This window comes from Acipenser ruthenus, chromosome 11 (assembly GCF_902713425.1).
Source record: "Acipenser ruthenus chromosome 11, fAciRut3.2 maternal haplotype, whole genome shotgun sequence".
NCBI lineage: Eukaryota > Metazoa > Chordata > Actinopteri > Acipenseriformes > Acipenseridae > Acipenser > Acipenser ruthenus.
Genome location: NC_081199.1, coordinates 2,854,120 through 2,878,665, shown reverse-complemented (window position 1 = coordinate 2,878,665; position 24,546 = coordinate 2,854,120). Strand labels below are relative to the sequence as shown.

Genomic DNA, 24,546 nt, shown 5'->3' with positions numbered 1-24,546 from the left:
GGAGATGACAGACAGACAGACAGACAGACAGTTACCTGGCGTGTTCTCTGTTGAGATGACAGTGGTGATGATGATGGTGGAGGTGTTGCTCTCCTCCTCCTCCTCCACTCCCTTCGTCACGGCTGTGCTGTTCAGTGGCAGACCCCAGGAGGGTGCTGCACTGCTTGGCTGGGGCGGATTGGTGTGCAGGGTGGGGGGGTCAGGGGGGGAGGTGTAGGGGCTGATCTGAAGTGAGGGGGAGGAGAGGGTAGGACTGGGAGGGTTCCCACTGGTGGGCTTGGCCTCCGTCGTCATGGCGATGGTGTCCCCCAGGAGGCGGGGCCTGTGCGTGGCGGGGGGGTTGGTGGGCGGAGGCAGGGAGGCGGGGGGAGGGTGTGAGGGGAGGGGCTCCAGGGAGGGGCGGGGCAGGGGTACTGTGGTGGTCTGGAGCCGGAGCCTCTTGCGGGCCGTGTTGATCTGTTTCTGGGAGAGGGGTTTCCGCCAGCTCGCTCCCCCTGGGAGGATCTGTCTGGGCAGCAGCTCGTCGGGGAGGGCAGTGGAGAGCAGCGCCCCCTCCTGGCGCAGCACCGACTCCAGCAGCTCCTGCCTGCGGGACAGGGCTCCCCCGCCACTGGCCAGCGCGCTGCGGAGTGTCTCTGCAGCCCCCCCCGGCTGGAGGCCCCCTCGAAGGCATGGGGCCCCCTTCCAACTCTCCAGCTGGAAAGACAAGAGAGAGAGTCTTCATCTATAGCATGCAGGGGTAGCTCAAGAGAGAGAGAGTCTTCATCTATAGCATGCAGGGGTAGCTCAAGAGAGAGAGTCTTCATCTATAGCATGCAGGGGTAGCTCAAGAGAGAGAGTCTTCATCTATAGCATGCAGGGGTAGCTCAAGAGAGAGAGAGTCTTCATCTATAGCATGCAGGGGTATCTCAAGAGAGAGAGTCTTCATCTATAGCATGCAGGGGTATCTCAAGAGAGAGAGTCTTCATCTATAGCATGCAGGGGTAGCTCAAGAGAGAGAGAGTCTTCATCTATAGCATGCAGGGGTATCTCAAGAGAGAGAGTCTTCATCTATAGCATGCAGGGGTATCTCAAGAGAGAGAGTCTTCATCTATAGCATGCAGGGGTAGCTCAAGAGAGAGAGAGCCTTCATCTGTAGCATGCAGGGGTAGCTCAAGAGAGAGAGTCTTCATCTATAGCATGCAGGGGTAGCTCAAGTAAAGCCTTTTTTACTAGAATGTTATTGAAAATGTTATCATTTAAATTGAATATATATAATATATATATAAAGAGAAGCTTGGCTCTGCGTCCGCTAACATGTCCTGTCTATAGGAATGCAATGCTGTTCTGCTTCAGTGAGCTGGGTGCTTGAGTCTAATAAATGACTGCTGTCAGCTGCAGCCTGACATAGAATTCTGAATTAGAATGTAGAATCTTCGAGGCCTCACATTTATACAGTGCAGTAGAGTACTGGAGACATGAGAGTTCAGTCCAGCACAGAGAACTCAGGGAATCTGCAAGCCAGTTCATTAAATTGATGCTGTTTCAATTTGCACATCCCGGCACTGATTTATGACCGAACGCAATGTACAACCTCTTAGAAGGTTCAAGGGTTGACAGAGAGACAGAGGGGCAGCGAGACAGGGAGAAAGGAGAGTGCTGGCACCAAAAAAAGAGTCATTAAACTGAAACACGGTCGTGTGGGATTGCATAATGTAGTGATCTTTCTTTAGAGCCACAGCAATCGATTAAGAATGGAATAAACATGCACACACAAGCACATGCACAAATCATTTGTCTTCTGAGCCTGCGTGCTTAATTCAATTTAAACACAATCTCTGTGTGCTGATTCAGACCTCCTGCTAACACAGCAGGGTGGTGAGTTCATTCCAGCAGCATTGAGCGATCGGTCTCAGCTCAGCACTCTGCACCAACTAGACAGAAGCCCAGTCTGAGCTGACCTGCAGTGGCTCCCTGTTTCTCAGAGAACTGGGAGGGAGATTCGGAGATTCTGAACCACGCTGCCTCTCTCCCAGTCCCTCAGCTCACCCCTAAACCTAACTGTACCAGTCTCCCAGTCCTGAGACACAGCACGCTGCCTCTCTCCCAGTCCCTCAGCTCACCCCTAAACCTAACTGTACCAGTCTCCCAGTCCTGAGACACACCACGCTGCCTCTCTCCCAGTCCCTCAGCTCACCCCTAAACCTAACTGTACCAGTCTCCCAGTCCTGAGACACAGCACGCTGCCTCTCTCCCAGTCCCTCAGCTCACCCCTAAACCTAACTGCACCAGTCTCCCAGTCCTGAGACACACCACGCTGCCTCTCTCCCAGTCCCTCAGCTCACCCCTAAACCTAACTGTACCAGTCTCCCAGTCCTGAGACACAGCACGCTGCCTCTCTCCCAGTCCCTCAGCTCACCCCTAAACCTAACTGTACCAGTCTCCCAGTCCTGAGACACACCACGCTGCCTCTCTCCCAGTCCCTCAGCTCACCCCTAAACCTAACTGTACCAGTCTCCCAGTCCTGAGACACACCACGCTGCCTCTCTCCCAGTCCCTCAGCTCACCCCTAAACCTAACTGCACCAGTCTCCCAGTCCTGAGACACACCACGCTGCCTCTCTCCCAGTCCCTCAGCTCACCCCTAAACCTAACTGTACCAGTCTCCCAGTCCTGAGACACACCACGCTGCCCCTCTCCCAGTCCCTCAGCTCACCCCTAAACCTAACTGTACCAGTCTCCCAGTCCTGAGACACACCACGCTGCCCCTCTCCCAGTCCCTCAGCTCACCCCTAAACCTAACTGTACCAGTCTCCCAGTCCTGAGACACACCACGCTGCCTCTCTCCCAGTCCCTCAGCTCACCCCTAAACCTAACTGCACCAGTCTCCCAGTCCTGAGACACACCACGCTGCCTCTCTCCCAGTCCCTCAGCTCACCCCTAAACCTAACTGTACCAGTCTCCCAGTCCTGAGACACAGCACGCTGCCTCTCTCCCAGTCCCTCAGCTCACCCCTAAACCTAACTGTACCAGTCTCCCAGTCCTGAGACACACCACGCTGCCTCTCTCCCAGTCCCTCAGCTCACCCCTAAACCTAACTGTACCAGTCTCCCAGTCCTGAGACACACCACGCTGCCTCTCTCCCAGTCCCTCAGCTCACCCCTAAACCTAACTGCACCAGTCTCCCAGTCCTGAGACACACCACGCTGCCTCTCTCCCAGTCCCTCAGCTCACCCCTAAACCTAACTGTACCAGTCTCCCAGTCCTGAGACACACCACGCTGCCCCTCTCCCAGTCCCTCAGCTCACCCCTAAACCTAACTGTATCAGTCTCCCAGTCCTGCGCTCTAAAAACAGGCGTTGCAATATTGCTGTTATCATGTAAAGAATCACTCCCAGTCCCTGAGCTCCCCCACTGCCCTAGTTAATGCAGCAGTGCCTATTCCAGAGAGCCTCTGATTAGCGCGCTGTCCTCAGTCCCACGCATTCGGCATGATATAATGAGCAGGATCCTGAAGTGAGGGGGATATTAAATGACAGTTTTTAATGAGAAATGGAGATCCGAGCTTTACAAGCCCCACAGACAGGATTAGGTATGAACAGGGTTATGCTTTTATTTTTCCTGCTCAGTAATACACCCAGCAGAATGCACAGGCTAAACACACAGCTTCAGATCACATTTCCACCTCATTACTGAGCTCCCCGCTCTGTGCAAGCCCAGTTTGCATAAATACACAAGAAGAGGTAAAGGCATTTGGACTCAACAAGACTGCTTTGCATTTGTTTGCTGTTCCTTTTCAGCATTATCAAGCCATGGACATTCTGTCTTCCAAGCTGTCTTTAATCTTCACCGGTGAATGCAGATTTCTGTAATGCATTTGCACTTTCATGGTGCTCCTAATCAACACATTTCAGCCTGTAGGAAGACTAACTGTCGAGCCAGGCTGAGTCGCGCTATTAAAATGCAGCTTTAGAGAAAACATTGTATTTGTTTCTCAACATCATTTTTATAAAAACTTGCATACTTTTGGCAACTGATCTTCAGCAGCAATGCAACAATTCTGCTGTAAGCAATAGTAGCACAAGACTAGCTGCACTGCTAGGAGCCATTGGTAGATCTTTCTTATTTTAACATGGCAGGTGTGTCCAAATAATAAAAGTACCGTGCTACATCCTTATCATCGTCAGGTCCTGCTGGGGTCTGCTAATTGTTCTGCTGGGATCTCCACTGGGAGACGCACTGGGAATGCAATGACTCCCCAGCCTGCTGCTCAACAAAACCTCCAAATATTTTCACACTTTCCTAAAGTGTTCAATCATTTCGCTGCAGGAGCAGGTGAAGACCCTTTCATAGTTAACTGGAACCGAAATGCAATAGAATGGCCAGGTGAAGCATTGCAAAATATACGAGTATTGTGAAGCGCAGTGAATGCACAGCGTGGGAGAAGCACCATCCGTGCAGAATTACAAAGGGGAAAGAGAGAGGGAGAGAGCCTGTTCTGCAGCAGCTGTTTCTGGGAGGCGAGGGGACGCTGTGCGGCTCTGATCAGCAGCACATGGAAATCCCTTCATCACAGCGCAGAGCAGCTCAAGAATCAAAGAGCCTGCTAATGAGGGCTCCCCATCCTGATCCTAATCCAAACACTGCCAGACACTCGTCTCCCCACCACCAGCTCTGCATTCTGCCCCGCTTCATTAAAGAACATAGAATCATAGCTCTGGGAGTTCACAGTGCTGGAGAGCTGAGAGTGGAGTGCTTACACTAATGCTTGTCGTTAAGGTGCAGGGGAGTGACAGCGCTGGAGAGCTGAGTGTTTAGTCTAGTGCTCATTGTTAAGGTGCAGAATGACAGTACTGTTTCAGTGCTTATTAAGTAGGGAGGGTATTATAAAGCAGCACAGTGCATCCTGATATCCCTTCTGTTGGGATCTCTAAGCCGTATGCTGCTGGTTGAGCCAATCCTATTAAACAACATTACCATACCCTGCTGTTTTCACGCTCTTCACTGTAACGCTAGCAATGCTGCTGCAGCTGAGACAGCCTGCACCCCTCTCTCTCTCATTAGCTTCACTCTCCACTGGGGTCATTGTATTTTCTTTCTCTTTAACTCCCTCTCTTCAGTTCATTTTTCTTGCTTCCCTCTCAGCCTCTCAGGTGTGAGAGTGGTATGTGAACCACCTGGAGCTGCATCTCGCAGCAGCTCACAGCACCTACACTAGCACTGTCAGGTCTCTCCAGTCTCCCTGCTGAAGCTACAGTAGCCAGCTTTAGCAGCTCTGCTGCCCCGATCCCCCTCCTCCCTCCTCATATCTCTGGCTGCTGATCAGTGGAACGGGTTGCCTGGTGTAATTAAAGCTTCAAGCAGCTCCTGGCTGTTGCAAGCCAAGCTGCATGGCATCCTGACAGAAATATGAAATGTAATCTCGATGAGCTCATGATCTGAATGTCTAAGAAATGGATACACTGTTCTCATATTTGTCAGGATTATGGAGTGCGGAAGAAGCCACACAATCCTAGAGTCAGGGAGCCAGGAGTCTGGAGTTAGGGAGTCAGGATTCATGGAGTCAGGGAGTCAGGAGTCAGGGAGTCAGGGAGTCAGGAGTCAGGAGTCAGGAGTCAGGAAGTCAGGGAGTCAGGGAGTCAGGAGTCAGGGAGTCAGGAGTCGGGGAGCCAGGAGTCAGGAGTCAGGGAGTCAGGAGTCAGGGAGTCAGGGAGTCAGGAGTCAGGGAGTCAGGGAGTCAGAAGTCATGGAGTCAGGAGTCTGGGAGTCAGGGAGTCAGAAGTCATGGAGTCAGGAGTCTGGAGTTAGGGAGTCAGGATTCAGGAGTCAGGGAACCAGGAGTCAGGGAGTCCAGAGTCAGGAGTCAGGGAGTCAGGAGTCATGGAGTCAGGGAGTCAGGGAGTCAGGGAGTCAGTGAGTCAGGGAGTCAGGGAGTCAGGGAGTCAGGGAGTCAGGAGTCAGGGAGTCAGGGAGTCAGGGAGTCAGGGAGTTATTATCTTTGTGAGGACATTTTCTAAAATTTTGTCCATACATTGATAGTAATACCTGCCCACACACACACACACAGACACACAGACACACACACACACTCTTTCTCAAGCCTGTAGCATTTTCTATTAGCCCCGGGCAGAAAGGAGATTGTACAAACATGAAGCAATCAAAGACTTCACAGATCCTTGTATGAATTTCCGTCACACCTTACAATGCTCACAATGGGCGACTGATCAGAATTTGCAGCTGGACACAGTGATGTGCATTCAGAGCCCAAACCACTACAACATGAGCCAGCCTGCAGTAATAAGCAGTGTTTGCAAGGAGAAGCCTGGCTGGGGTTCATGCATACAGGAGCTCAGCTCACTCTGTAGAGAGTCTGCAGGGTCCCTCAATCACACCAGAGGAGCACAGAGCCCACGGCACCTCGCCGGGCAGGCTGCCCATTCTTTTTAGTGCACAGAGCAGCTCAAGTCATCACTTTCCAAGTGAATATATTTTTTAAATTGCTGACTGTGGCTCAGTGGCTGTGCTGTCAGAGTTTTCTGTTTGCTGTGTGTAAGGAATATACAGTAAAACATTGAATCCCTGGAATAATCCAATCCCTGCCTCCCTCCCAGTCCTGCAGCTCTAAACACTAGGACACCTTGCCTCCCTCCCAGCCTCTCAGCTCTAAACACTAGGACACCCTGCCTCCCTCCCAGCCTCTCAACTCTAGCCAGTAAACCAAACAGCTCTGTTCTAGATGCAGAGCTATGAAATAAAAGCTTGAATCAAATAAAAAGTACTTTGTCGTTTGCTTGTCCTCCGTATAATGAGGCCATTACCAGGCAGCAACACGCAGCTTATCATCAGAGAAAGGCTGTCTCGTTCTCCTTCAGGTCGGAGGCAGAGCTGCCTGCTGGCGCTTGGCAGTCCTCCAGCGTTGGCTTGTTCCTCTTACTGAAGGACACAGAGAGACAACGCTGCTCACTCCAGAACATCACCGCCCGCTGAGTGGGTGTAAATAACAGTCAGGAAAACAATTCCCGAGTGCGGGAGCGTGTTCCGGGTCAGCGCCTGCCTCCCGTGTCCTGATGGAGAGGGGGGGCTCACTGACACGTCGCTGTAATGAAGTTAGCCCGGACAGCGGCGACCTGCAGAGAGCCTGCAGATTGTTTCATTAAAATCCTGATTGGATTCTAGAATGAAGCTCTGCTCTGTGTCGCTCACTGGATCGCTGAGGACTGCCAAGCTCCAGCACTATAAGGACATGCACAGAGGACACGGGATGACAAACCAGCAGGGGCAGGCTGACTAACCAATGCATCCCCATCATCCTAAATCAATGCCTGTTATTATTATTATTATTATTATTATTATTATTATTATTATTATTATTATTATTATTATTATTATTATTATTATTATTAATAAATGATCTTTTTGCAACATTGCTTTAACTGCAGCTCTCTATGTAATTCTGAGACAGGAGTACCTCTGCAATGCCTGTCAGATGTGTGTAGAGAGATTACTGGATTCATTCATTCACTTATTCTGGAACACACACAGTTTCCGTTGCCACGGGTGATCTCTACGGTAACCCAGGTTCTGTTTGTCTCAAGAGTCAACAGCCATCAGACTCTGCCTATCTGACCCCATTGCTGAGATGTAGCGGTCTGACGCTGCCTGCAGGGGAAGACAATCTCCGAGCCATGCACCCTGAGAATGCTTCGTCACACGAGGCACATAAAACCAGATCGTGCCCCACAAACCAGCCAAGAGGCGGGAGATCGGAAGTAGAGGTCGGGGCAGTGTCCCCCCACCCCTCATCAATGACCCCCCCCCCCCCCCGCATGCTTGAAACCTACCTCCCGCTTTGTAAATCACACTCATATCTACACAGCTCCGCGAGGACTCCGCTCCATGTAATTACTCCAGACAGACCCTGCTGGTTTGCAATACAGTTAAGAGTACCTGGCTGTGTTCTACTTAGCAGGTAATGGGTCAGCAAATTACAGCAAACAGAATGACTTTGAGCTGAATCACTTATTTGAATATGCTGCTGCTGCTGCTGCTTGTATAGAAGGCATGCTGTGAGCGCAGTGTGGCTGGCGGGTGGTTCAGTCCTGTGATTGGTTCTGGAGCTCACCACTTTACCCACAGCTTACCTGTAATAACCCCTATACCCTCTAGCTCTAATCTCCAGGCCACTGCCTCCCAGTCCCTCAGCTCTAACCACTAGACCACACTGCTTCACAATCTCTCAGCTCTAACCACTAGACCACACTGCCTCCCAGTCCCTCAGCTCTAACCACTAGACCACACTGCCTCCTAGTCTCTCAGCTCTAACCACTAGACCACACTGCCTCCCAGTCCCTCAGCTCTAACCACTAGACCACACTGCTTCACAATCTCTCAGTTCTAACTCACTAGAATACACTGTCTTAGAGTTAACATTATAGTGTGACAATTTAATGCTTTGCATAACTGTAGATTAATGTATTAGCAAAAGCTTAGCTTAATCTATTACAATCCATTTGTATGTGTGATTGTGTGACTGTTTAAGGAGACACAGCGCTGGCCCTGTGAAAAGAGATTTGATTGTGAGTTCCAGATGTGAATTTGAGTATCATCTCATCTCCTGACCCTGCCCTCCCTGCGCAGGTCTCCGGTGCATCACCAGGTGTAATCCTCTCAATGAGGTGCCAGCCTTGGGGTTGTTGTCTCCAAGGTATAATACTTTGCAGCTCTGCCACACAATTACACAACAGCAGCCTGACTGCCAGCACTGCAGACTCACGAGCTTCCCTGGAGCATGCCCTCAAGTTACTGCAAAACACAAAACCACCGCAGAACAACAGCAAAAACCAATCCATATAGACTCTGCACAGGAGAGGCACAGGGGCTTTGTGAGAAAAAAATGTCACAGAACGCTACAAGACACCTGAATGTAACCAGCTGCTTCCCTGATTTCTCAAACTCGAAAACATTCTTCTGTTTTAGTTTTTTTTTGGTTTTTACCAAGATGAAGCTGCATTAAATTAACGGGAAGGCGCACAATGTTTTTATTTCTTCTGAAAAGGAGCCAGTCTGCAGGCCGTGAGATTCAGGCTGGGATACAGGAGCCCTGGGGAACAGCATTAGCAAGCACACTGGAAATCAATTACTTTCATTTGAACAGTCTGCCACAGTCTCTTACTGAGCTAAAAACAGCCACTCCGCTCCTCTGTAGCTCCTCCCTGAGCCTCTCGAAATAAAGGGACTGGCACTCGCTGGTCCATCGAGCTAGCTGCCCTGAACACCATGCTTCTACCAGGCTTACAAAGAGTAAGCATGGTAGAAATCATAGTGTGCATAACTGCAAATGCACCGTGGCAGACTGTATTCAGGGTTAAGATGAGATCCAGGGAGTTAGGTATAGTCGTGGCTTGTGATGCACCTTTGTGATGATCAGTGGAAGCATTGTATTGGTTCTCAGTATTCTGGTATGTTACTCATGTAACTCTCAGTGCATTCCTTTACTGGGTTGTGTCCTGTACTCATTTACTGTGTCATCTTTCAGAGGCAGCTTTAAGTGGAACAAGGAGCTGACGTTTTGGGATCAATCCATCGCCTCGGGTGTGTAATGTGTTCTGCAATAAAAAGTGTTCACAGCACATTCATTTTCCAGGCTGGCTGCTCTAAAAATGAACACGTTGCGTTAACATAAATCCAGACTCTCAATGAGGAGCTCTGCTGGATGTATTTTAATGTGACTGAGTCAGAAAAACAGTGATGGGAGCTGACAGAAAGCAAAAAACATTACCGTTCTCTCAAGCAACTGGAACCCAAAGCCTCCACAATGCAGTCCAGTGCTCTAACCACCGGGCTACTTAAGCTTTTTTTTTCCTCGTTAATGCATTCTTCAGTGCTTGGAGTAACTAATAAAGCTGTATTTTAATTAAGAGACACACACACACAATATAAGTGATAGCACCTGTGATAGCTGCAGCTGGAGTGAATTAGCGTCCCTGGACAGGGTGTGCAGTGTGGATTGGAGACAGAGGCTTGTGTCATTAATACCGTGGAGCTGCATCTCCTCAGAGACTCTGTTCTCGTGACAGGACAGCGTGCCGGTGACACGGCTGGTGCTTGCTTATTCTAAGCTTGAATTGTGACCTGGGGAGCAGCCTCAATGCACAGCGGCACTGATGCACAGCACACAGTGTGCACGCAGTATAGATTACTTCCAGGTCTCTGCAGAGTCTCTTTCTTGTCTACAGGGACCAGCACATTAATCCCAGGTGTGACACAGGTAATCGCTTTATTTTCCAGGCGCTTGTCATTGAACAGACACCGTCCATCCAGAGTCATTCATCTTTGTGATTTTTAATTTAACACCTATTTCCCCCCCGAAGATCACATTACAGTTTTAGTAACGCTTTAGCGAGTGGGACTCTGCACATTAGCACTTAAAAGAAATACAGAAACACTTTTTTTTTTCAGGCTCATTTATCAAATGCGACAGGAACGTTGTCTCGTTTTTTTTTAAAGCAACAGCTGCAGACTAGCTTAGCGTGTGTAAAGCATGTTCTAAATGTGATAAAAAAAAAATACACTGAAATGTGAAATTAGGGGTCACCAATGGGACGGTACTGGTGCGGCTGCTTTTTCAAGGTGCCTCTCAAATTCTCTTGAAGAAACCACAATCACATCTGCGCATTTCAAGCTGTTGAGAGCAGGTATCTGCTTCCTTCAGGTCCCAGAGACCGAGGCCTCGTTTACTTGAGTGTCCTGGCAAGATGACCAGAAACAGACAGCAGTCATTTCACATCATTGAAAACAAGAGTATCACTCTAAAAGACAGCATCATACGCTCAATGTGAGCTCAGACTCGTGGTATCCATCTTCACAAGATGACACTGTGGATGCCGTCCCATTGGGGGCCCCAGGCTGGCACAGGGGGGCCAATCACGATACACTCCAGAGAGCGGTACAGCCAAGCTTCCATTGTAATTCCCTGGAAACGCTTGACAGACTCCCCCCAAAAAACGAGCTCCTCTCATCTCCGCAGGGACGGAAATGAAGGTCGGATAAATCAGGAAGCTCTCCTTCAGACGTTTTCGAGAAACACAGAGGCATTAACGGCTTGTTTTTACTGCTTGGTGTACAACAATTAAACAATCCTAAATAAAAGAAGGAAAGCGAGTGTCTTGTAGTGTTGAATGTACAAGAGCAAACAATTCTGTTCTCCTCTTTCATGTCTTTGTAATTTCTTTCAGTGGGCAGAATTAAATTCTGCTTGAAGTGGTGTTGATTTCATTTTTCTAATGACTCGATAGGAAATAGAAAATAAACATGCTGGCTTAATTATTATTGTTTGTTTATTTAGCAGACGCCTTTATCCAAGGCGACTTACAGAGACTAGGGTGTGTGAACTATGCATCAGCTGCAGAGTCACTTACAACTACGTCTCACCCGAAAGACGGAGCACAAGGAGGTTAAGTGACTTGCTCAGGGTCACACAATGAGTCAGTGGCTGAGGTGGGATTTGAACCGGGGACCTCCTGGTTACATGTCCTTTTCTTTAACCACTGGACCACACAGCCTCACTAATTATAATGCAGTAAGATCTGAATACCATACCTGACTCGTGTGGTGAACCTTTCAGTTTGAAAACCCACATGTTATCAGAGAGTAGCTAACTGCACTGATTGTAATAAAATCAGGATTTACAGCAACCCCTTTTCTGCTGCATCCCTCCCTCTTGTGAGTCCCGCAGTCCGGAGCTCAGTGTTAGACATGGCCCCTATCAGACCCATCACATTGTCTACACGGCTAATGGATTGCCACGGTCTAATGGGCACCGGGTTCTGAAACACACTCTGTCCAAAGGCAAGCGCTTTTCATTAGACCGAACCATAACTCTCTCACTGCATTAGAGTTACATCACACGCAGCACAGCACCGCGTCCTTCGAGCAGAAAGCATTCACAGCACGGGCTCCAGAGTCACAGAAAACCCTGGACAACGGCGCAGTGCAGTGCAGTGCAGGGGTGTGATAAATGAAGGTCAGGTGCTATACCTGGTTCAGTCAGGGCTGGTATTGCTGTATTTTGTCTTCATGGTCGGGTGATTGAGCAGTGCTTCTGTTAGCTAGACCCTTCCTGTTTTGGGAGGCTTTTTGTTGCACGCTGTCACAATGCCGCTGCAGTTTGCCCTGCTTCTTGTCATCACCTAGTTGAGCTGTGTTAATGTGAAGCAGATGCCAGATGATAGTGCACAGCCAGTTTCCTCCTTAATCTGCTCTGACCCCAGGAGTTACCCGAGCAGTCATTCTTCTCATCTGAAGGGAATTTCTAAGCAGATGATATTCTGCCCACATTCAGCAGGCTGCAATGCAAGAATGCCAAGGCACAACAATTGGTATTAAATACCAAACAAACCTGCTTTGGTTGTAATCAGAGAATGTGTGTTTTTTAATGCGATGTGGAATCTCTCTCATGTGTGAATTAACTGGGGCTTCTGAAGTTATTTTTAACACACTGACTCTTCCCTCATATTCAATGCAATGATGCTGGTTCTCTCCTGCGTGAATTAACTCATCATTATAACAACGCCTTTCCACTGGAGATTTAATAAACCAGCTCTAGGTGCAGGACAAAGCAGGTCAACAATTCAGACCAGGTTAATTTAAACCCAGAATCAATCAATTAATCAAAATTCTCACACCCTGAGCTTTTCCTTCAAGTAAATAAATGACATATCTTGAGGTGTAATAAATGTGTGTGTGTGTGTGCGTGCGTGCGTGCGTGCGTGTGTGTGTGTGTGTATAACTGTACCAAGAGAATCTCGCTGAGATAAAACCAAAAAATGTGGAATTATGTAACCCTGGTGATGCTTGGCTCCTTATAGAACTAATTATATAGAACCTTCTGTTGTATATACTGGAGATGGCACAGAAATGCGTCTTTCGGCACACAGCTATCAGCTTTAACACTCACCTGCCAGGTGCGTTATAATTAGTCATGTAGTACTAATAGGCGCATATTAGATAAGAAGGGAGCAACAGAAAGGAGAGAAGAATGATACCAACTCGTTCTGTATCATTATCCGGGGATAATTACTGATCGTGCTGCATGGTAACGACAGCGCACGCTGTTACCCTTAGGAAATGTTATCACCACACAACACCGCATCGCAAGCGGCGCCGCGTTCATTCCGCAGGGCGGCTCTGTCGGAGTGTAAGCTGGGAACCTCATTAGGAGCTATTTCTTAATGGTGCAGCTAAACACGCCGTTCAAAACAAACACTATGCAGCCTACTATCAATAAACAGCTAGAATGTGAAGCCGAATATCCTAACAATGAAATCGTACATCTTGTACATTTTAAACGCGTCTTAGCGTGTTTATCTGAATTGTTTGAGAATATACAGCACTTCAGAAACACAAATAAAAACCAAAACAGACCGAATAAAGTTGTGTCACCAAAACGAAAGAACATTACAGTGTATAAAACAAAATACAAAACACGTGTTCAAAACCATTTGCTTAAGATTTGATTCTTAAACATTTTGGTTTACAGTGCGACGTGGATTTAAGTAAGAAATGCAACGTTTTAGATACACAGTACTGAAAATACTGCTGGCGTCATAATATTATTAATAATAATGCAAAGAAAAACGTTGATATTAGAGCCTCCGGATGGACTGTCCTTTGGGATTAGGGCAGGTGGGATCAGAACTCCGCTCGTCTCCCAATTCGTTGTGAACACGCGTCCATCTTCATTAAATCCAGTTTCGCTTAAATGCCCCCGCGATGCATAATCGCTGAAGCGGAAACACAGAGCGCGGTGCTGGGCGGAGCTCATTGAACTAGACCAGTTTTCTGGAATAGTAAAAACAGCTGCTATCTCACTATTTTTGAAAATAGAATTCTAATAGTTAAGCAGAAACGACCTGGCATTTCCTAGTTACATGTTTGTTTGTTTTTAATAAAATAAAATAGTTAATATTATTTTTGTAATTTGATATTTTTTTTATTTATTTCTTAGCAGACGCCCTTATCCAGGGCGACTTACAATTGTTACACGATTTCACATTATACAGATATCACATTATTTTTACATACAATTACCCATTTATACAGTTGGGTTTTTACTGGAGTAATCTAGGTAAAGTACCTTGCTCAAGGGTACAACAGCAGTGTCCCCCACTGGGGATTGAACCCACAACCCTCTGGTCAAGAGTCCAGAGCCCTAACCACTACTCCACACTGCTGCTTATTTACAGCTAAACATTGTATCGCATTAAACTGTAAAAGCGTGTAGAGCCCTAACCACTACTCCACACTACTGCTTATTTACAGCTAAACATTGTATCGCATTAAACTGTAAAAGCGTGTAGAGATGTAACACATTATTACACTGTGTATTTGGGTGAATGATTCGTTACACAATAACCATTTATCTTACCGAACAACCATTAGACCTGGCACGCCTTAGCTGCTGTTTGCGCTCTGGGGTTAGCTGCTTAAGTGACGGCTTTACACGCCAGGTCAAAGAAACCTGGTCTTACACAAGTTGCTTTTCTGATTATCCACTGTTGTGCATTGAGCTATGTTTAAATATATATTAAAAGAGACGGTTCCTGAGCCGCGGGTTGTCAAGTGTTCACTGCAGCGCGTCACTTGGCGCCGACAGACACGACTGTGGCCGAGCGAGGCAGGGAACTGTCCAGACCGGAGGTGCTGAAACGAGATCTCCACTATAAACGGAACCCTTTCGGTGCCCAGTGTAATAGTTAAAAACACTGCCGTCAGTAAACACGACAGCGCGCTCTGGAGCCTTCTAAAACATGTTAGACCTGTGTCACTGCCAGCAAGCCAACATGAAAATCCAGGGACCAAGAATACACCAACTGTATATCAAACGATAAGAAACCCTGCTTTTCATTTTTACTTTGAGTCCCACAGACACTTATCAAGCTCCTCAGTGAAAGGGGCTTATTATACAGAGCTGTGTTTGTCGAAAGGCTATTATGGCACTCATGTCTCTCCAGAGACATTGTTTATTTCATTGCGACCCTTAAAGGATGACAGGCATATAAAACACAGCACCCCAGCCTTGCCTCGTAAAACAAACCCATTTACTGCGATCAGGATGAATCGCGATGCTTCCTTAGCGAACGTGACTGTATCTTTTGACGGTATCGTTTGCAATCTCGTGTTTCATCCTTGTGATACAGATAGAAAAATCAATGGCCTTGCTTTAGACACCAACAATCGGCACGCCTGGTTTTATCTGCACGTTTGTTTCCACCATGTTTAGGGTTTTGTTCAACCCGCGATATAGCTAAAGCTAAACAAGGATTTCAACTGGCGTAGAAAACACTGAACGCATCTATAGTAAGAATACTACAGTGCCACTGATGCCGCTGTTAATAATAATAATGACACGACACGCCTGGGACACCTCTGTGTCCTTTTCTAACACCCTCCTAGGAATACATCTCATGAAAACACGCCAGCTCGTCTCAGGGGGCTCCTTGCTTCTGTAATAAAATTATTTTTTAAATACAAAGTCTCCAGGCACAGCATTGGAATGCTCAAACTTCCCTCCGTCCTTGATAAAATGGAGCCAACATATAAAGAGAAAGAAAGGTCTCTGAGCCACGCAAACACCAAATGCATTCCCCCTGCATGTCATTTCAGCTATGGAACAGAAAAAAAGCACATGACAGACCGCATTGCATCTGTCCATGGAACTGGAAAACCAGGCCCCTGCTCTCATATCTTTTTTTTCTTATTTTATTTTAACTCCAAATGCACAACAAGTGAGCCCCTCAAAGGTGTCAGATTATTAACAAATGAACCGTTTCAATGTCATAACTCCCCCGTGACAGATCTGTGCAGCATCTACACAGTTTAACCTGCTGGTTGACATGGTCTGTAGCCTCCGCCGTAGGGCAAGTTTTTGTGAATAACCAGAGGATACACGCGCGCCCTGTGTTATTATTAACGCAATTCTGTTTGTGAGCTCCGAGGAGCGCTGCCTGTCATTCCGATGGCATTGTGACTCTCCCGAGCCGGTACATCTTCAAGGTCGCGTTTTAGAATCACACACACAAGACGACAAAGAAAGCAAACAGCTAAAGCATGTTAACATGGATGCAACGCGTATTTAATCGGGGCGAAGCACTTAAAAACGCTGCGACTGTATCTTTAAATCTTATGTTGCCGTGACCTATTTCAGTGTTTTTGTTTTGTTTGTTTGGGGGGGTGGGTCGATCTGCATTGCAAATGGATTTGCTGACACTAAACACACACATCATTAAAACAAATACATGCTATCTCTATACGTAATTACAAGCAGCCCTCAGCTGCGATCACTATTGATCCCCCACATGCCCCAATTAACCGAATAGCTAAAGAAAGCAGCCTCGCCAAGGGAGCGTATAGCATGAATCATTTGATTAAAGAAACACGCTGTGCTACAGCTCGGCGTTTCAGACGCTAACGCTCATTTGGTGTATACATACCAAATATCCCTCCGGAACTGTAAAGCAGGTGAAAATGTGTTTTAAAAGATAAAAGACTGACACGCATGCACATAGACAGCAGTAGAGCCTTTGTGACATGGTCAGGAGCGCTGAAGGAGAGTATACAGCCCCCCAAGTCCGAGATATAACCCCCCGGTTGTTGATAGGAGTGCAAGGTTGCGTGTTGCAGTGTGTGTCTGACAGGACAGCATTGCAAACGGGATCTCAATAGCGTGGTTCCCCGGGCGACAATCTGCACCTTTTATTTTTTAGCAATGAATAAGATTTTAACAGGTCCCTTAATGATCTCTTATCACCATAGATACAGCATGCAGCCTATATCATTAGACATTCATTAGACTGGTAATTGACAGTAGTGTCATAACACATGGGTAGCGTTAAATGTAATTCAACACTGTGTACCGTTGCTGGTGTTACATTTTTTTGACGAGAATTGAACTCTCTGTGACAGGTAAAGATACTGAGAGCTATCCTGTGCTTTTCTGTATTTTTTTTTTAATTGAAGCGATATGGAACCACACACCTGTGCGTGCTTTTCGGTGGCACATTGCCCAATGAAAATGAGGGATGCGACGGCCACGCTGAGAGATGAACTGCACACAATAGCTGGAAAAACCAGAAGCGCAGTCCGCCTGGTTAATACACACACACACACACACACACACACACACACACACACACACACACACACACACACACACACACACACACTGCAAGCAAAAAGCAAGTACATTCAAATAAATACATGCAAAAACGAAAGCACCGGACTCGATCTGTAAATGACTTTCTGCATGTGATTTGATAACAGACCCCAGCTAGCCAGCCTGAAAGAAGACCGTTCCCAGCAGTTAATTTTATTGACTCAAGTTCACAATATATGTGTGAGCGCAGAGACGGTCTCCGATCCCCCTCAAGCTTAAAAGCCAAGCGGTAACCCATAGCCCCGGATTATGATTCAGCATGGAAAGCGAGACCATCACAAAGCCAATTAGTAGGTATGTAATTACAAAGAAAACCAACAAGCATCGCTGTCCCACACGCGGTCAGGACACAGTCCGGAGTGTGTGGGTTTCTTGAAAGGCGTAGTGCTGCGGCAGTTGAATAATGCATGAAACACGAGCTTCACCAGGAGACGGTACACGTTGGTATTAGTCCTCTAAGCAACTTCAAACACAAGTCCTTTGCATTGGTCTCAGCCAGCCATGGGCTTTGTTCAGTACCGCTTACAGATACAGGCAGCGCAGTACAACATGTCCCACTCTACATTATTGGAATTTCAAGGACTCCCAGTAGAAAAAGGAAACTTTGAGAACCGATGGTAAGGGATTTACCATTGATTCCTCTTGGGAATGCAGACTCGACAGTAATGTTTTCCTGCACAGAAATGTATAGGGGACACATACAGGACCGTCCAGCAGTCCAGCACCTTAGTTACATTGTTAGACAGCAGCCAGCCCGCACTGTTGACGCGAGTAAACAGCGTCTCAACGCTACAGGACAGAACGCTTCTTACCTCCCAGTTGAGCCAGCCCGACTCCCCAGACCAGAAACGAGAGAGACAGGACCCTCCTCACACCGAATCTGTCAGAACCAGCCGACAGCATGGTCCAGTCCGCTCACTTCCCCCAGAACCGTGAACCACAAACCGGGAAAGTTTTCTGAGATAAAATCCCTTCTGCGGTTATTCCTCGGTGCTCATAAGAGTAGAGATAGCCACTCTTTGAGTTGTATTTCTCTGTAGTGTGTGCTGTCTCCGTGCCTGTAGTCTGAGGTCTCTGCAGTGTACGCTTTCTCAGTCTCTCTGTCTCTCGCTCGCTCGCTCGCTCTCACAATCTCTCTCTCTCTCTCTCTCTCTCTCTCTCTCTCTCTCTCTCTCTCTCTCTCTCTCTCTCTCGTCACAGCTATTGGAACTGCTCCGGGTAGACCCGAGTTTTCTCTTTCTGGGGTTAGGTCTGTTAAATGTTTTGACTATTGTATCAATCCGTATCTATGGGATGCCAGTGTTCAGCATCTGCATACAACACGTTTGTATGCAGATGCTGAAGTGTATATAGATCATCCACATACCATTCGGAAAGAACAGGCGGGGCTGCTGTCTCTCATCAAGCGATGGTCAGGTATACTCTCGGACACCCCCAACCTGCACATGTTGGAGGAACGTATACGGGTAGAACATGCATCTCGGGCGAGTAATGTTCTAATTATTATACTGGCAAGTTAAACACAGAAACAAAGCAAACCTGGCTGTCAATAATAATAATCATTATTATTATCATTATTAACATTGTTTAAAACACACTGTTCTGCCCGGGTTTTGTAGCGGGGTCTCTCAGGGATTGCTCAGCGAGGCTCAGCAAAGTGCAGACTCGCTGTAATTCGAGCGAGGACACCGCGCACCAGCCCCCAATCTGCAACAACACTGCCGGGAAGAAGCGATGCTTGAAAGCAACGCGTTTCCCAGGATTGCTGGCAGGCTCGTGCTGCACACACGCAGGATGCAGAGAGTGTGACCCGGTTTGGAGTTGTTGTTTCCACCAATGCACACATATACACTAGACTAGAGATGTAACAATCTGATATGAACAGAGTATTTCTTTATATTTATTTCTAAATCCCCACTGCTGCAGAGGTTGTGTGTTTGCTTGACCAGCTAGGTGAAATGTTTTTGTATCAAGCTTTTTAAAATCCGATTTGATTCTGTTGTTTGTACCCTTGCTGCAGTCTGTCCTTGACTTTGGGGAGGCTGGCAGGTGCAGCTCGGATTCTCTGTCCCAGGCAGAGCGCTGCGCCTCGAATGTTTTCTCTGACCATCTGCAGCTCCACGGGCACACAGACCTCCTCTCCTCACGACGGCTCGAGGTGATTACAAACGTGGACTCCATGTAAATCAAGGGCTGTCCAGCACAATCAAACACACAGTACAATACTGTCTTTACACGCACGCACACACACACTGAAACACACACACACACACACACACGCACGCACACACTGAAACACACACGCAAACATACACGCACGCACACACACGCACTGTAACACACACGCAAACATACACGCACGCACACACACATTCTACCAATTTGACAGCGGCGTCATTGTCGCAATGGCTGGAAGATCCTCTCATAACCCATTCCAGTTACAAGATTGATGGATGACTCCCATAAGTTTGGAAACACTTTTGTAATATGTTACATCGCGGAATTATACACGATGTGATAGAACCACATGAAATCCTCATGAATAAATTAAGAATGAAGATTAAACTATGATTTATCAAATCTTCAACATTTAATGAATACCAAGGAGCTCTCTCATTGGCAAACTACGAGAAATATCTTGGAAATGACTTATTTACAGTAATCACTAGTGTCCCCATCGGCTGATGGAACCGTTACAATGGACTGCATACATCTTCTGTGTGTGCGTCTCATAACCCCCCACATTTACATTGCGGTTGTTTATATGGAACCACTGGAGATTAAAGGGAAAGCAAAAAACCCGTTCAGGTCTAACGGCGTTGCTGCCTTGAATAGGAATCCTCTCATTCCTGGAGATGCGCCGGGAATGGAGACGTGACCTGACTGCACCATTCCAAAGGGTAATCCCTGAGCGCTTCAAATTCATTCCCTACTGCCTGCCTGCAGCTCCTCGTTCTGCAGCGGTACAACACGTTTGTCAAGCGTTTAATAGAGATGTTCTTGCATACCGATAATAAACCCTCCCAATTAGATTACGCTTCGCAGAACGAAGACAGCAGGTAGAAATGGTGTCGTGTGAAGCAAAGCGTTCAATAGCATGTCTCTGGAGTTACAAGACGGTTCTATCGCAGCTTCACTGCCTTCGAACCGGTCTGTCTGGCTGTACCAGGGCGCTGCAGTTTCAGAGTTTAGCTGCTGGTGTAGTTTAATGGATTGTGTGAGCTCTGTGGGTGGAAGGACACCCTGAATGATTTTTATTAGGCTTGCGTGGGGGGAAAAAAACAGCGACTGCAAACCTCAGTGTGAAAGCCGGCGGTGTGCTTTTAAAAGAAAACCAGGGTACAGACAACGCTCATTATACATCTGAACCGTGTGACTACTCCTGACGATGACAAGCCCCACTATTAATAAAAGCCAGGCTGGGTCCGAAGCTTTGGTGCTAAGGCAAACGCCCCTATTATTGAATCTCTGATGTGAATAGCTGCTGTGAGGTGAAGTCTGGCTTGGAAAACGCAGACCACAGTGTCTCTCTGTCAGGAAAACAAACAGAACGCTTCTCCCGGAATGAAAGGGCTGGGAACAGTGCATTATTATCTTCTTATGTAGATGTCAATAGCACTAAAACAAGGCAACCGCGGAAGCATCTCTGCACAGAGCGCAGAACAGCACACAGAGCCTTCAAAGAGGTTGACCTTGTGCTTTGTGTGAATACCAGTTCCGAATGCAAAGTGAACACATGGCACATGGCCAACTAATACTGAACCCTGCGTTTGAATAGGTTCTTGCATGGTTACTTCTCATCGAGATTCACGGGACAGTTTACTTTCTATAATCTTTCTATTATTCGGTTTTGTTATGCGAAACATGTACCTGAAATGTTATCATTAAGATATCAGTTGGATGGCAAATGTTATATTATGTTGTGCAGCTCTGATTTCTGCTCTGTTTCATTTGCACAATTTAAAATGTGAAATGCACAACTGTGTCTGCAGCACACATTAAAAACAAAGGTGGGAAAGGAGCCCTGTGATTCTGCAATCATTTCCACAACTCGGATTGCTCTCCTTCCTTCTCAGGCAGTACTGGAATTAGATCTTATAGAGAGAAAGAGAGTGGGAGAGAGAGAGAGGACAGGGGGAATAAGAAATAGAGAGAGGGAGAGATAGAGAAATAGAAAGTAATGTGCTGATCATGCTCAGTGGAGAAGGCTATGCAGCGTACCATTCTCACCAGCTCACAACCATTCGATACAGCTATACAGCTAACCCTGCTCACTGTGACTGGAGTATACAGCTAACCCTGCTCACTGTGACTGGACTATACAGCTAACCCTGCTCACTGTGACTGGACTATACAGCTAACCCTGCTCACTGTGACTGGAGTATACAGCTAACCCTGCTCACTGTGACTGGAGTATACAGCTAACCCTGCTCACTGTGACTGGAGTATACAGCAAACCCTGCTCACTGTAGTAGTAATATTACTATAGCTTATGTCAAAAGGCTAATTTATGACCCTTTTGACCTTTTTTTGACCTTATAGGTATGAATTTATGAATATATAATGAGGGGCATGGATTTATGAATTTATGAATATATAATGAGGGGCGTGGATTTTATGGTTGTTACAAGACAGATATGCTTATTGAATATAGGCTTATATTTGCCTATAAACTTATTGCACGTCTTTTATAAGATATGTACAAAAATCAGTGTTTAATATGTTATTTATGTAATCGGGATAGGGGGTACCCATGTTTTATAAATGCTTATGTTAACTTATGCTTTGGGCATACAACATTAATGCTTATGTTAACTTATGCTTGGTGCAGACAACATTAAAGTTTTTTTTTACATGACACTTAATGAAAAAGGAGAAAGTTTAAAAGAAGTTATTAAAAGCAAAAAGAAAACGTCTTATTCACCATTTAAAAGCATTTAAACAATATACATATATACACTTAATGAAAAGAAAGTTTAAAACCGCATATCACAAAATAAAACAGATATTAAATTAAATATTTATAAAAAAAAAGAAAAAACAAAACAAAAAAATCTACCAAAGTAGAATTTCTGAAAAAGCGCTCTCTCTCTCTCTCTCTCTCTCTCACCGTTTTTCAAAAAAACTCCCCGGACAAAACGTTTTACAGTCAGCATTCCCTGAAAGCATTTAAACTAACATTACACACACACACACACACACACACACACACACACACACACACTCACACTTAATGAAAAAGAAAGTTTAAATCCGCATATCACAAAATAAAACAGATATTAAATTAAATATTTATAAAAAAAAAAGAAAAAAACAAAACAAAAAAATCTACCAAAGTACAATTTCTGAAAAAGCGCTCTCTCTCTTACCGTTTTTTAAAAAACTCCCCAGGACATCCGCTTAAGTACAGTCTGAATTCTCTCCCTCGCAGACAACTGCAGCCAACTGCACTCATCAAACTTTAGCAGAAGAATGACTGCAAACTCGCTCTTTGACTTAAATAGGGGGCGGTTCCTTGGGCTTCGAACATGCGCACAACTTCCTATAGGTACACTTACAGGCGCGCGCCCATGAGCACCGACACTGAGACAATCCCACTCGCAGACCCAGACACACACAGACACATAACCACCCGCTATGAACAGACTGGCGTCTCGATGTACTAAAAAGCACCGCTACCTATTTGTTAGAGGAAGGTCCCCTGCAGAGAAGGCTATTGAAATGTGTGATTTGTAATGCCTAAAGGTTTGGTCTCCGCATGATAGACACTGCGATGACTACTTCCAATGAATATACATACTTTATACATAAATATATATATATATATATATTAAGGAGCGTGCATATTTCTGTTAAGATTAAAACCAGGAATCAATTCTATAAATAAAAACTGTTTAAATGTGTTTGGTTGTCTGTGTTTGTTTGTTTGCATGTTTTTTTAAAAGATAAAATGAGAGCATTTTTTCATGACGCTAGTAAAATTAAAAAAAAAAAAAAAAAAAAAAAAAAAAAAATGAAAGACGTATTTAAAATATATTGCATGAACATTTTATGCCTGTATTACCGCGTAAAGAAAGTAGATTTAACTAAGCCTACGTTCAACTATAAACAAACAAACATGTATAATATATGCTATAGCAAAGCTTGGTTATTCGCTCTGTACCTGTAAAACTTAGGGAATTGAATATAACTGAATAAAAACAAAATGTAATGATTTTGCAGGAAACAAATGAAGGAAAATTAAACACATATGTAAATGAATAAATCAGAGTTTATCATGTCTTAAGGAATAAGTGTTACGGTTTTTGTAGAGTATTTTTTGTGTCTGAAAAACCGAAATTCATTTGTGAGGTGAGAATCGTGGCACCCGTGAGTCTAGTTCTTTAACATATCAGACTTTGGGTGACGGTATGTTTGATGATGTTGGAAAGCACGATATTATCTCAATGTGAATATATATATATATATATATATATATAGATAGATAGATAGATAACTATAGGGGATAAATATTTTTTATTCAATTTTACACGTTAGGCTCAGCTTGGCGCCGCTGTGTATTAAAAGTACAGATAGCGTATGTTAGAGGAAGGCACCCCACTGAGAAACATCACCGCAGCGTCGTTTAGCCTGCTAGAGGCTATAAGCATCATGGTATTTCAAGCGGGATTTAGTTTCTGGGCATAACGATTAGAACATAAAATAAGATAAAATCTGTGTTATATTGCAAATAAAATAAGAGAACCTATTTAAGTGTTTTATCATGGCCCATTTTTTGAATAGCCACCCCTCATGATAATCTCAAGTAGCTTCTCATACACAAACAAACTATTCTGAGGTTGGTGCAAATCATTAACACGCTTTTACAGTTTGTAGATTTAAAACTATGGGGTAGCATAGTACAACGTAATGTTTTTTTAAGAAACGGCGAATATTGACTCGATACAGTTGTAATGCTCCTTTACGTGTATCTAAAATGAATCGGGTTATAAAACAGATTGTATAAAATCGTTACAAAACGAATGAGAATATTTTTTTGCATATAATACTGAGTATAGAAAAACTAAGCCCTCTTTTAACTATAAAAACATACAGGTGTAGGTATATGCGTCGTCATTTCTTGTTTATTAAAAGCATACCTTTAAAAACGTGATTTAAACATAATAAAACATAATTTCCGCATAATATCGAGAATATGACGGATGGGTTTGTGAATAGCCGCTTTAGAGAAGCGGAGAGGGGCAGATTTCAGCGCCAGCTAGTCTAGGCAACTTTCGGGGTGTCGGGTTTATCTCACCTGATCCAGCCTGATCCGGACCCCGTGTGGTTACAAAGGCAAATACCGGGGATCTTGAG

The 24,546-nt window shown here is 45.6% G+C and overlaps 1 pseudogene; it reads right to left on the bottom strand.

The window, feature by feature from the left end:
* Positions 1-19,300, bottom strand: part of LOC117426206 (seizure 6-like protein) — a 27,112-nt pseudogene extending 7,812 nt beyond the window's left edge.
* Between the last annotated feature and the right edge of the window lie 5,246 nt (positions 19,301-24,546).